The 12,487-nt window shown below is 36.8% G+C and overlaps 1 protein-coding gene and 1 long non-coding RNA gene across 2 annotated transcripts in view; one reads left to right on the forward strand and one right to left on the reverse strand.

The window, feature by feature from the left end:
• The window catches only part of LOC101440840 (zinc finger protein 781-like), a 53,243-nt gene extending 43,904 nt beyond the window's left edge, over positions 1 to 9,339 (reverse strand). The window contains exon 1 of the mRNA XM_058275477.2: positions 8,699 to 9,339. The gene's annotated coding sequence lies outside the window, so the exon portion shown is untranslated. The remainder of the gene's footprint in view (positions 1 to 8,698) is intronic.
• On the forward strand, positions 8,999 to 10,960 carry LOC131273233 (uncharacterized). Its single transcript, XR_009180372.1, has 2 exons — positions 8,999 to 9,109; positions 10,505 to 10,960. It is a non-coding gene; the product is annotated as an uncharacterized lncRNA (long non-coding RNA).
• The last annotated feature ends 1,527 nt before the right edge of the window (positions 10,961 to 12,487 follow it).

Here is a 12,487-nt window from a genome sequence, read left to right on the forward strand (position 1 = left end):
AACCTAAGTCATTTAGAAAGTTAAATGTAAGAGCAAAACTACAAAATTCTTACTAGAAAATATAGGGGAAATCTTCATGACTTTGGATGTAGTAATTGATGCTTACATATGACATTAAAAGTATTAGAAATAAAAGAGAAAATAGATAAATTGTATTTCACAATAACTAATAACCTTTTTTTCATCAAACAACTCTCTCAAGAAAGTAAAAACATAACCTATAGGAGAAAATACTTGCAAATCACATATCTGAGCGAGGTCTAATATCCAGAATACAAAAAAAAGTCCCTTACCACTGAAAAAGATAATTTAATTTGAAACAAGCAAAATATTTAAATAGACAATCTTCAAGGAATATATACAATTGGCTAACACAAGAAATGAGGCTCAAGATCTTTAATCATTAGGAATATGCAAATTGATACCACAATAACACATTATTTCACACCCACTAGGATAGTTATGTAAGTTTTTGAAAATCTAAAATAAATATTGGTGAGGATGTGGAGAAGTTTGAATCCTTGTACATTGCTGATGGGTATGTAAAACAGTACAGCCACTATAAAAACTATTTGTGCAATTCCTCAATAAGTTATACATAGATTCAGCAGATGATCCATCAATTCTCTTTCTTGTTATATATCCTCTAAACTGAAGAGTGATTAAGCAATTGTTTACAAGCATAAATAACAGCATTCTTCACAATAACAAATGGGTGGAAATAAGCCAAATATCTAGCATCTAATGAATGGGTAACCAAAATGTGTTGTATCCATATATTGGAATTTTACCCAACCATAAAAAGGAAATCTTGAAAACATGTTAAGTGAATAAAGTCAGATTTAAACTTCACACTTTTCAAAGATTCAATTTTTGTGCAATATCCAGAAAGGGTAAATCCATTGGGATAGAAACAAGATTAATGTTTGACAGGGGTTGAGGAGAGTGGGAAAGAGGGAGTAATTCCTTTTTTGGGTATGAAGTTTCCTTTGGAGGTAATAAAAATGTTCTGAAACTAGATAAAGCTGATGCAAAACATTGTGAGTATACTAAATTTCACTGACTGTACTTTCTATATTGTTAATTTTATGTTATGGGAATTTCATTGCAATAAAAATGTGTAGATAATATCAAGCACAGAAATTGCATGAAACTTTATTCAAGGAAATAGAATTTTCTCTAGAATATAAACATAGGCATTTCAACTGTAAATGTAAATATAAACTTTAATAGTTCTAAATTTTAATTAACATTTATTTTCTCATATTTCTTTTTCATGAAAAATGAGAAATATTAATAAAATACAAATGGCAAGTTAAAACAAAATCTTTGAATTCCTCTCAAATACTTGTAAAATCCAAGTGTGAATGAAATAGCAATAAAATTATGGCCCGCACTGTTATATGTACTAATATTTTACATCGTTTCCCTTTATCTAAAACAAGTATAAAATTGGCTTCCAATTTTTCTCTAAATAATATTTTTATCCTGATCTAGAATACAATGTAGCTTCTACCCTAACACTCCCATTCTGCATTCTTCATCCCAGTAACCTTTGCATTTTTGTCACATCATTAGGCATTTTGAAAATGTTATTTGTTCATCTCTCATTTGTTTTTATTTCCAGATTTATTTCAGAGAATTCCAGGCTTTTATCTATAGAGAACCAGTGTGTTACTACCGCTGATGAATCTCCAGGACCTGGAATATTTCCTATCATCCATAATGCAATCAAAACAATTTATGAATAAAGGAATGAATGATTCCTTGTAATTGTTCTTCACATTAGGCTTACATTCTCAACATCATCTAAAGGTTATAATTTTGAAATTATCTGGTAAACCCAATCAAGATGAATAGTATGTACCCCCAGAATGAAGCACTGACTGGCTTTATTATGTGTGTAATCAGAGTGTGATCACTGGAATATAGTCCTTATGTGTTTATGGACTGTTTCAACAGGGCATGCAAAAATAGAGGCTATATTCACCTTGAGAAAAAGAAACTGGACAGGGCAGTACTTTGGGAAAAGAGCAAATTGCTGCTTTCTTTTGGAACCTGTCTAGAATTTATCTGACTTCACCAGGACTTCCAATTTTGATGTTTTATTGAGTTCTTCAAACAACAGATGTGAGCAGCCCTCATTTACTTGCACTTTTAATAAAATAAAAATTTCAGTGCTTCAGTAGCACTAGCCAAATTTCAAGTGCCCACTAGCTACATGTTGCTAGCGGCTTCTGTAATGGACTGTGCAGATATAGAACATTATCTTCATTGTAGCAAGTACTATTAGGTACGTTGAGCTGGATCTTAGATATTTATTCTATTTTTTTTTTCATTTAAAAATGATTTATTGATTTTCTCTATTAATTCCCTTCTATATATTTCCTCAGATATTTTATTGTATTTCTTTTAACTTAAGGTTGGTGCTTATAGCAGTTTGATATAGTTATGAATTCCAAAAATAGATACTGGATTATGTTTGTAAACTGGTCTATACCCAGGCATGATTAAATTTTGATTAGGGCTTTGATTGGGCCACGTCAGTAGGGTGCTGAGTCCCCACCCCTTGTGAGTGGGAGTCACAGATAAAAGGCATGGCAAAGGACAGAGTTGGAGGGGTTTTAATGATGGAGTTTTGGAATTGGGGTTTGATGCCGAAGTCTTAAGCTGGATCCCCATTGTAGTAGTATGATTTTATTGATAAATTCCAAAAAGAAATATTGGATTATGTTGGTAAACTGATCTTCTCCTTTGGGCATATAAGATTATAATGGATTCATAGGTTTACTTGATTAAGTAATTATGTAAACCTCTTGTGCCAGTAAAGCATTGAGTCCTCACACTTTGGTGTGTGGGGAATCACAGATAAAAGGCATGGCAAAGGGTTAAGGGTTTTTGATGTTGGAGTCTTGATGTTGGAGTTTGATGCTGAAGCCTTAAGCGGGAGCCCCAGGAAAAGAGGAACCCTAAGCCTGGAAAGAAGCAAGCCCTGGGAAGGGAGGAATCCAGGAAGCCTAAACCCTCACAGACATTGGCAGCCATCTTGGTCCAACATGTGAAAATAGACTTTGGTGAGGGAAAAAATTTATGCTTTATGGTCTGGTATCTGTAAGCTCTGACCCCAAATAAATACCCTTTATAAAAACCAACCAATTTCTGGTATTTTGCATCAGTATCCTTTGGCTGACTAATATACCCAGGAAGTAAGCACAAAGAGGAAAGAGAAACAAACCCGGGGAAGAAGAGAGGAACCCTGAGCCCAGAAAGAAGCAAGCCCTGGGAAGACAGGAACCCAGGAAGCCTGAATCCTGGCAGACTTTGGCAGCAATCTTGCTCCAACATGTGGAAATAGACTTTGGTAAGGGAAGTAACCTATGCTTTACGGCCTGGTATCTGTAAACTTCTATCCCAAATAATACACTTTATAAAAGCCAACAGGCTTCTGGTGTTTTACATCAGCACCCCTTTGGTTGACTAATACAGTGCTGACATCATTTAATTATTTAATTTAATTTATATCAGTATTTTATACAATATAAGGTCAAGAATTTTCTTGGGAATATTGGTTTAGATTTGTGACTCTGGTAATTTTATACTATGTATTGGGAAATATTATTGTTATTTCTTAATGTACATTTTTTATTTGTGCCAGGGTTATTTAAAATAATTTTCTTCCTTAATTTTCAGTTTGTAGATTATGTTTTCCAGGTTTGTCATTAGTTCCTGGTTTTATTTCCTTTTGAATAAGGAATACTGATTATACCTTTAAAATTTTTGAGGTTTTCCTTCATCCTATCTTATGAACTATTTGTATGGTGCATCCATGAGCTCTTGAAAGACAGATTTGCTTTTTCAGGGTGTGGAACTTTAGTATATACTTTGTTGAATAATTGTGGAGTTTATTCTACTTTTTTTGAGAAAGCAGTATGGCTTTTTATTGTCAAAACAAGAAGAGATACAAGCCTAACAGGTGTTAAATAATTTACATAGGGCTGAGAAAAGAAGTCCTTCATGCTAAACCCCATGTCAGCAAACCAAAGTTTACCTAAGCTCCTGTCTCTCTAAGTGCTCCTAACCTAGAAATTGAAACCTGAAAACAGCCAATCATAACTCACCAGCTCCCAGTTTCTTCTGTAGCATAGTTCCTCTAAGTCAAGGCTATGCCAAGGAAGGAAAACAATCCTGTGTCGACCAACAGGATTATTTTCTTTAAGACTACTTTACTCGGCATATATAAGACTTCTTGCTCTCACTCTTCAGAGCTCTCCTCCACTGTATGGATTAGATGTGGCTTGATACATGAATCTGGTAAAGACAAGAAAGACAGACAAAAGTGCCTGCTGAACTCTTCGAGTTCTCTTTCCTCCTCACCGTCTCCAAGGTTTGCAGATAAAGGCTCATATCTGAGTTCCACTATTTCTGTGTTTGACCTCTCTGATCTCATTAGCTCTCAGTCCAAACGTTAGTCGATCAACCTTATTGATGAGAAAGTTCACATTCTGAGCTTGAATCCCTAGCCTTTTGGTACAGCCCACAGTTTCATTTTTGTTATGGCTGATTTCTTTGTCCTGTGCACAGGGTAAGAAGTGAAATGGTAAAGATGGAATCCTCATCTTTATTTAAAAACTATGATTCTCTATGATCTGGCAGTCTGGCATATTACACACTCAAAATTTATGGGTCTGGAAGCTGTGCCAATTTAGCAAAATAGTAATATATCTCCAAAGACTATCTAGAATTTCTATGTCCATTCTAGGGAACATCCTATTAGGCAAAATTACTCATCACTCAGAAAAGGAGCTTCCAAATTAAACAGATGAATGGTATGCCTACATTAATGGATATTCTGAGTTTACTAAGAAATTGTACAACTTGAAAATAGTTTCATTAAAGGATTCTTTGCAAAAGGCAAATGAGAAATTTTAAGCTCATGATATTTCTTTTATTTCTATGATTCTACGTCTGAAAAGTGGCTAAATTATTATTTTTCAGGAGATACCAAGGATTGAACCCGGGACCTCGCACATGTGAAGTAGGCACTCAACCACTGAGCTACCCCCACTCCTATATTATTTTTAATTGTAGCTATGAGCTTTCTATTTGTGTTTGTCTGTATGTTTGATGTATGATAGTTTCCTACCTCTGAATGGTATTACCAAGTTAATTTATAAAGCTCCACTAAAGAGCTCTATTCAAATTGGCTTAAAGATAAATAAATATTTATCCATAATCAGTACACCCATAGTTCCAGAGATTAAGGAAACCAAACTCCTAATATTTACAGGGAAAAAAGAGTATTCATAGAACTAAATACAAATTTTTGAAGAAAATTAAATTTTACATAATTCAGGTAAACCCTAGACAAGTAGGACTAATTTAATATTGGTTAAATAAAAATAGCTGTTTGTGGAATTATCACCATTAAATAAAATATAAGCATAAAATTTTATTCTACTTGGGTGGGTTCTATCTAAATTTGTGCAGGTTTTCTAATCAAATAATACAGCATTATATCTACTAGATCCTTAAGATGATAAAAAAAATGCATATTGTTTTGAGGAGGTTAGGTTGAAAGCAATTTCCAAGATGTTTTTGATAACATAAATATTTAAGGTATTCAGAATACATTTTGTTAAGGGAAAAGAAAGTCGCCTTATCTTAAAGTAAAATAGTTTTTGTAAAATGAGAAACAGGAATATGTAGGACAATGCTGAAAAGATATAGGAAGTTGTAGAAGGTTTGCAGTAAAAGGATTTTATTTCTCATTGTCAAGGTTGGTTAAGATTAGATAGTCTTATAAGATTTTTTTAGAGTTCTCTTATCAGACAGCATCTTTATGCAAAAGTAGTATTTGGTTTTCTTTTTGTTAAAATGTCAAAGTATTCTTGGATTGTTGGTCTGCTCTTAATAAGAATTTTTTTTTCATAACCATCTGATTAAACAACCCAAAAGGCAAAAATTCTGTATCTTTTAATAATAATCTCCTGTACTTCTTTATATTGACTTAATCATCTTTTATTGTTTTAGAGAATAAGTCTTTTCCCTTTTTTTTAGGAGGTACTGGGGATTGAATCTGGGACCTCATACATGGGAAGAATATGCTCAAACCACTGAGCTACATCTACTCCCCTGATTTTTGAAGTAATAAATTTTTTTACCATCATGCTACAATGTCTTCTCCTTACTTTTAAAATCTTTTGTTGTCACTTTCATTAAGTAGGGAACTAAATATTGTTTCATAGCTACCCATTAGCATATTTAACAAAATGCGAAAATCTGACAATTCTGACACTTTTCTTCTAAAGTTAATGAACAATAAGTGATGTATTCTTGATCTCATACTCTTGCAAGGATTTTCCATAGAGCCTATGGAAAAACACAGGATGTTTTCTTTCACTTTGAAAACAGAGAGGTGCTTAAATGAATTAGTTTTTTTGATATGCTATCAATGGCATAGGAAGTCTTATCATATTAAAAAGGATTTTGTCATTTTTGGTTGGCTAAATTTCTAAGATAAAATGTTAATATAAATATTTCAGAAATTATATAAAGTTCTTAGAGAGTTGTCAATATCCTCACTGTTCATGAGTTGTCCAAGTACTGATATGTTTGATACTGGATAACAAAAATATCGGTCATAAATTCAGTTCTTCAAATATCGTTTCATGAATTCTCATCTGATTGTTCACTTTTGTAAAACAGTAGTTAAAGATGGATTTTTTTTTTTTTTTTGGTCACCTAAATATTTCTTCTGATACATCCCTGAATTGCCATCAGCTATGGCCCAGCATGCTTCATCTTCAATTAAAAAAATACTGTCTCAGGACCTTTGGAAAAGACTATGCCAAGTTCTCTTGGGCACCAGCTTCCAAAGACATTCCTTAAATAACTTTGAGAGCGTACCATTGGACTGAGTGAAGATCTCCAGAACTCTAGTGAAGCAGCTGATAGATTCATGAGATTGCTAACAGAAGAACTAATGAAACAAAGATTAACTAGGACTAAATGAACTGATAAAGAACGATTGGATTATTGCTAATGTTTTATTGTTCTATTTTCTAATTAGAAGGGATCCCTTTCTAACTTAAGCTATCTAAAACTCATAAAACATTCATCTTTATCTCCCTGCCTGACCCCTCCAGAATTGGAACACTCTTAGTGAATATTTTTACTATGTTAATATAATTATTTGCATATGTTCAATCAGGATCTGTCCTCCTTGTTAACAGGGAATAAATGGCTTCAGTAGTTACATAACCAAGTCTTAGAAGTTAACTCAAGAACACAGAGGAAATTCCAAATCTATTTTCCATTAGAGTCTACAACTTGATGCAGGTATCTGTGCTTACCCAAATTGTTAAAGCTACAGCAGAAGTTGCCAAATTAAAGCCTCATCAAACTTAACTCTGAACAGACCCAATATTTTTGCTCCTGAAAACTGATTTCTTATGTGATCCTTCTACTTCAACTCCTGATCCTCACCTAAAGTGACACAGTATTTTTAACCATGTTAACCTGCTACCTTTATCTGATGAGGGGGAACCCTATGAATGTAAACAGGTAACTTCAAAATTAAGGATTCTATACATACTTTTATAATGAGCTCAGATGTATTTCTGCTTGTTAATACTTCTTATATTTTAGAAGTACTAGATATTTCAATGATTCCTTCCAAGCAGGCTATGTGGTTGAATAAAGTAGCCTTCCACACTTCTGCCAAAAAGGATGAACTGTATGCTCTTACCCTAGCCGGCTTTCCATCTAATGGAAATTCTGTTAACATCTATAACAATAGATAAGCTTTTGTGCAATTTATATTTTTACAATACTGTGGAAACACAGTATGCCAACGGAAGATGGTGGACAACATTTCACTTCTGCCATTTTACTCCTATCTATGGTTGCCATCATTTAGGGGTTCACACAAAAAAAGAACTAAGTCTGAATATTTTTAAAAATGTTCTTGTATATTTTCATGTGAAAACAGCTACTACTAAAACAGCTGACTTTTTAAAGCCGTCTAAATTAACGTTCCCTGGCCCCAAATTCTACCGTTGGCCCGGATGCTCATTTACAGCATTCCCTCTGGGAAACACAAACTCTCCACAAAAGAAACTGTTATTGGCAGACCTGTTTCTGGGAATAAAATCGAGAACTGATTACTTATTGTCCCATGATGCCATGACTCAATCTGGAAATCTTCAATGCGTTCTGCCAAAGATTATTTTCAACAGGTAGAGGACACCTTTCCTCTCCCATATGACAGACACCCCAGTAATCATAATCTGGCATCAGGATAATGGGTCTACCGGAAATGACACAAAAAAACAGCCCTAGATCCTCATTAAAAGGAAGCCTGCCAAATACTCCTAACTTCTGTAACTTCAACTTAATTACACGGTGTTCCGCCACGGATACACCTCATTCAACTAAACACGGCTCGATCAGACTCCAGCACTAGTTCTAACCCTGAAGGCTTAAATACCGACCTAGCGTTCCCTTCGGGGAATTTGCCCCCCACCCCCCACCCCCTCCCCAGAGGGACTCCCAACGGCTTCCACGCTCGAATCGCACCCCGCGGGCGCACAGAGACAGCCTGTAGCCCTCGCCAGCGCTTCATCTTCCCTTTCACTCGGCACATCCCCCACTACCGGGCCCGGGCCCTACGCGGGCCCGGAGCCGCTCGCTCGCCTACCGCTTCCGGCTGGCCGGGGGTACTTCCGCCCCCTCCCTTAGACGCTACCGGCGCAAACATCCCACGAGGCTCCCGCGCGTGCGGAGTTCCGAGAGCGCGGAGACGGTGCGCAGGCGCGGGGTGTCTCGGCGTGGGGGCCGGGCTACCCAGCCTGCTTTCGTTGCAGCGGGGCGCTGGGACGCTCCCAGAGGAGGCCCTAGCGTCGGCCTGCGCCTCGCCCGCCCGGGGACGGGTTCACTGGGAGTTGTCGACCGGGCTGAGGTCGGGTGAGGGCGCGCGCGGCGGCCCCTCCTGCCTCGGGCTCACCGCGTCGGCTGCCGCCGGAGCTGGCGCCTGCCCGCCCACCGGAGGGCGGAGACTCCACGCTGCGGGGGCGAACCCCAGGGCGGCCGCCGGGATGCGTGCTGGAAGGTGTGGCTCCCTCGGGGGTCTCTTTCGCGCCCTCTCCTGCGCCGGGAATTTGGCTGCTTGCGCAGGGTCGCTCCAGCCGGCTGACTGCCCGGCAAGGCGAGGGAGGGCCTTATGCGGGCGCACGAACCCACGAAAGGCGCCTGGACTCGCTGCATTCCATCGCAGGGGCCGGGGCTCTGGGGCTGAGGCTCAGGACTAGGCTGATTGTCTTGATGATAATCCGTGCACTTGATTGCTCTTGGCAACTTGGAGTATATTTAAAGGCAAATATCTTGTAAACTGATTCGTCTCGAAATCTATTTCATGAAACGAGAAATGTATTATCCAGGGAAATTAAATTGTGATGTGTGAGGGTCTTTTGTTGGCATTTTCTTTTTCTTCTTTTTCTTGTGGAAATTACTTAGAGTAGGAGCCGAATTGAAAAGTAAGGAAAACAGAACTCTAGGGAAGGGCAGCAGGATCAAAGGGGCTTGAGGTAAAGCTGTGATAATTTCTAGAGATGGGAAATGTTCTGTGTTTCAACCCTTAAGACAGAAGTTAGGCGAAAGGTTATGACTCCGTATATTTAATATATAGAACATTAAAAACCAGTGATTTAAATTAGACATATAGGGACAGTACTCTGTAATGTGTAGTCAATGGAAAAAAAGTCCAAATTCCCTGACTTAAAGATATTTTATAATAATACATGCAGATAACTTGCCTACAGTTCCGTGCAAGGGTGAGTGGAAGGGAGCATCTTAGAACTTCTACTGGTTTTATTTAACTCATTTTATTACTGCATAAAATATAGTAACAATTTTATGTTGGAATGTGTATTCAAAAAACTTTTTTCCCGAATGGGTGCTAGTACAAAAAAGTTTGGAGACCAGCAGTATTTGGTTAAAAACATGTTTTTGTGTTAGAACAAGTATTGTATGACTCTGATCAAGTTTGGTACCATCTTTTTAAATTTCACTTCTGTAAATTTGGGGAAATAACATAGTACTTAGCCCTCAGACTCTCAGGATTCCTGTGACAATATAAAAGATTTAGTGTTGAGCGGCTCAGAAAGTAAGCACATGTGCATGTTAAAGTTGTTAAAGTGAAAATGGGCTTTATTCCTCAGAGATTTATTTTATTGAGTTTATCTTACTGAGCCCTTAGTCTGTATAATATTATATAAAACCTGCCTAAAATTTGACTATCATTTTCAGATCTAAGTTAGGAAAATTAAAGCTGCACTTGGCTTACTTTCAGGAATTAATAAATATGGTTAACTCAGAAATTTAAAAATTTAAGACAAATGTCACAGTTCTGTGTACATAAACCTGTAAGTCCTGATGATTGAGGGTCAAGTATAATTGATGGATGTAGGATGATGGAATACCTGAAAGTAACTTGTTTCTCTCCCAGTTGCTAGGATACAAAGAAAAGAATTGTATGTAATTCAGAAGGTAATGAAATGCAACCCTCTCTTTGGGCCAAATTCTGCTTTTGGTGGTCAAGAATATCCTATTGAAGCAATGAAGTATGAAAACCAGCTTCAGCCAGTTGGCTGGACCTGCGCAGAAGCAGCCCCTTGCTGTCCTCACTTCAACTTGCTTAATTAACATAGTAAAATTCCCACCCAGGGGTGGAGTTATGTGCCCCTTTTTTGATCATGCAATGTATGTGCAAGTGTGATTTCCTGAACATGCTAATTATACAATTATATAACCAGCTATGTGTGTTCATCCATATGTATAAAAACTAATGTATAATCAAAGCAAATGCTAAGTAGTAACTTGGCTATTTAAGCAAGAGTGAAACTGCAGCACGGGGAGTTTGGCTCCTTACCTCTGCAGATGTAATAAATGTGAGTTTGCCTAACTCTCGTGTTGAAGTTTTCTTCATGCCATTTCTGGTTATCCATAAAGGCCTTGCTTTGAGGCCTAACATAATGACATATTAGCATTAACATCTTTGATTCAGTAGGTAAATGAGTTATAGCTCTTCTTAGTGAACATACTTTTTCCCAGGTAGTTCAATTGAAGCTACTTTCTGTAGCATGGGTTCTTAACCAGGGTTCCATGGACCCCAAGGGGTCTGTGAGCTTGAATTAATTTCGAATAATCCCAAAATTTAATTTAAATACATGCCGATGTTGAATGTCATTAAAACTGTCTGCCGCTACATTCCAAGAAGGGGTTCGTTGTTTTCACCTGACTGGCAAAGGGGTCTGTGGAACAAAAAAAGTTAAGGACCCCTGTTTTATTGCTTTCTTACTTCCACTCCCAAATCCACCTCTAATGCAGAGTATATTTTACTACCTACTGGTCTCTCCAGCTCAGCACCTTAGGAGCACTTCAAACTCAGTGTTTTCAAGCAAAATAAATGTATCCTCCCTCCTTTCCTCATATGCTTAGCATTAAGTATGAAGATTATTTCTGAAAATTAAATACCTAATGAAGTTTTATAAAGCAAGCCCAAAGTTTTCATTGACTTTCAGTAATAGCATTAGAGGAACACATAATAGTAGAAAACTTTTTGCAATTTTATACATTAATGAAAAAGAGAGGTGATAAAAGAACAAATTTATAGCCAATTTCACTGCCTGCAAACTGTCAATGAAACTTATTCGTTCATGCCAATAAGAACCTCGGTATTAAAGAGGTTGAGTTTGTGTGAACCAAACCTGGGTTTGGTTCTGGGCTCTGCTAATTACAGCTATGTAAGCCAGAGGTGCAAGCTTCAATTTCCCCTTTTGTAAAATAAGGACATTATTTCTTTCATAAAGATGCTGAGAATGACAAAGCATTTACTTCAGTAGTTAACCACATAGGAAGTAGTTACTCAACATATTAATTCATCTCATCCATTTTATCCAGTCTTTAATCTCTTGGTTTAATCTCTCCCTTCATCCCTGATTGCCACTGCTTAGACCCTCATTATTTGCTGTCTCTTTTGCCACTATTTTTTATTCTGTTTAACCTGTCTTTAATATTGAGGCTATAGGGATGTTTTAAAAAACAAATTTCTTGAGTTTTATTATCTGAAATTCTGTGCTTTGCACTTCCCATTTTTGCTGATCTTGAATTTTGATGAATGGCCTTAGGACTTTTTTTAACTTAAATATTTAAATTATTTTTATTGCATCTCAGATGATTTCATAACAGAGTCCATGCTTTTTGCTTAATTAGTTCAGTGCATTATAAAGAGATTGTTTAATGTAAAATGAATATGTCTAGTGAGAGGAGTGGAATTGGGGCTGAGGTAAACAGTGCAGGGCAGATTCAGAAGTAGAAGAACTTCACCTTTTTTAAAAAAACGACTCTTGATAATTCTTATTCTGTTATGCCACTTTTCATTGTCATTAGTCCCTACTTTGGTATTAATGGAAAGTATGGATTGTTAGGT

Source organism: Dasypus novemcinctus, chromosome 14 (assembly GCF_030445035.2).
Source record: "Dasypus novemcinctus isolate mDasNov1 chromosome 14, mDasNov1.1.hap2, whole genome shotgun sequence".
NCBI classification, from domain to species: domain Eukaryota; kingdom Metazoa; phylum Chordata; class Mammalia; order Cingulata; family Dasypodidae; genus Dasypus; species Dasypus novemcinctus.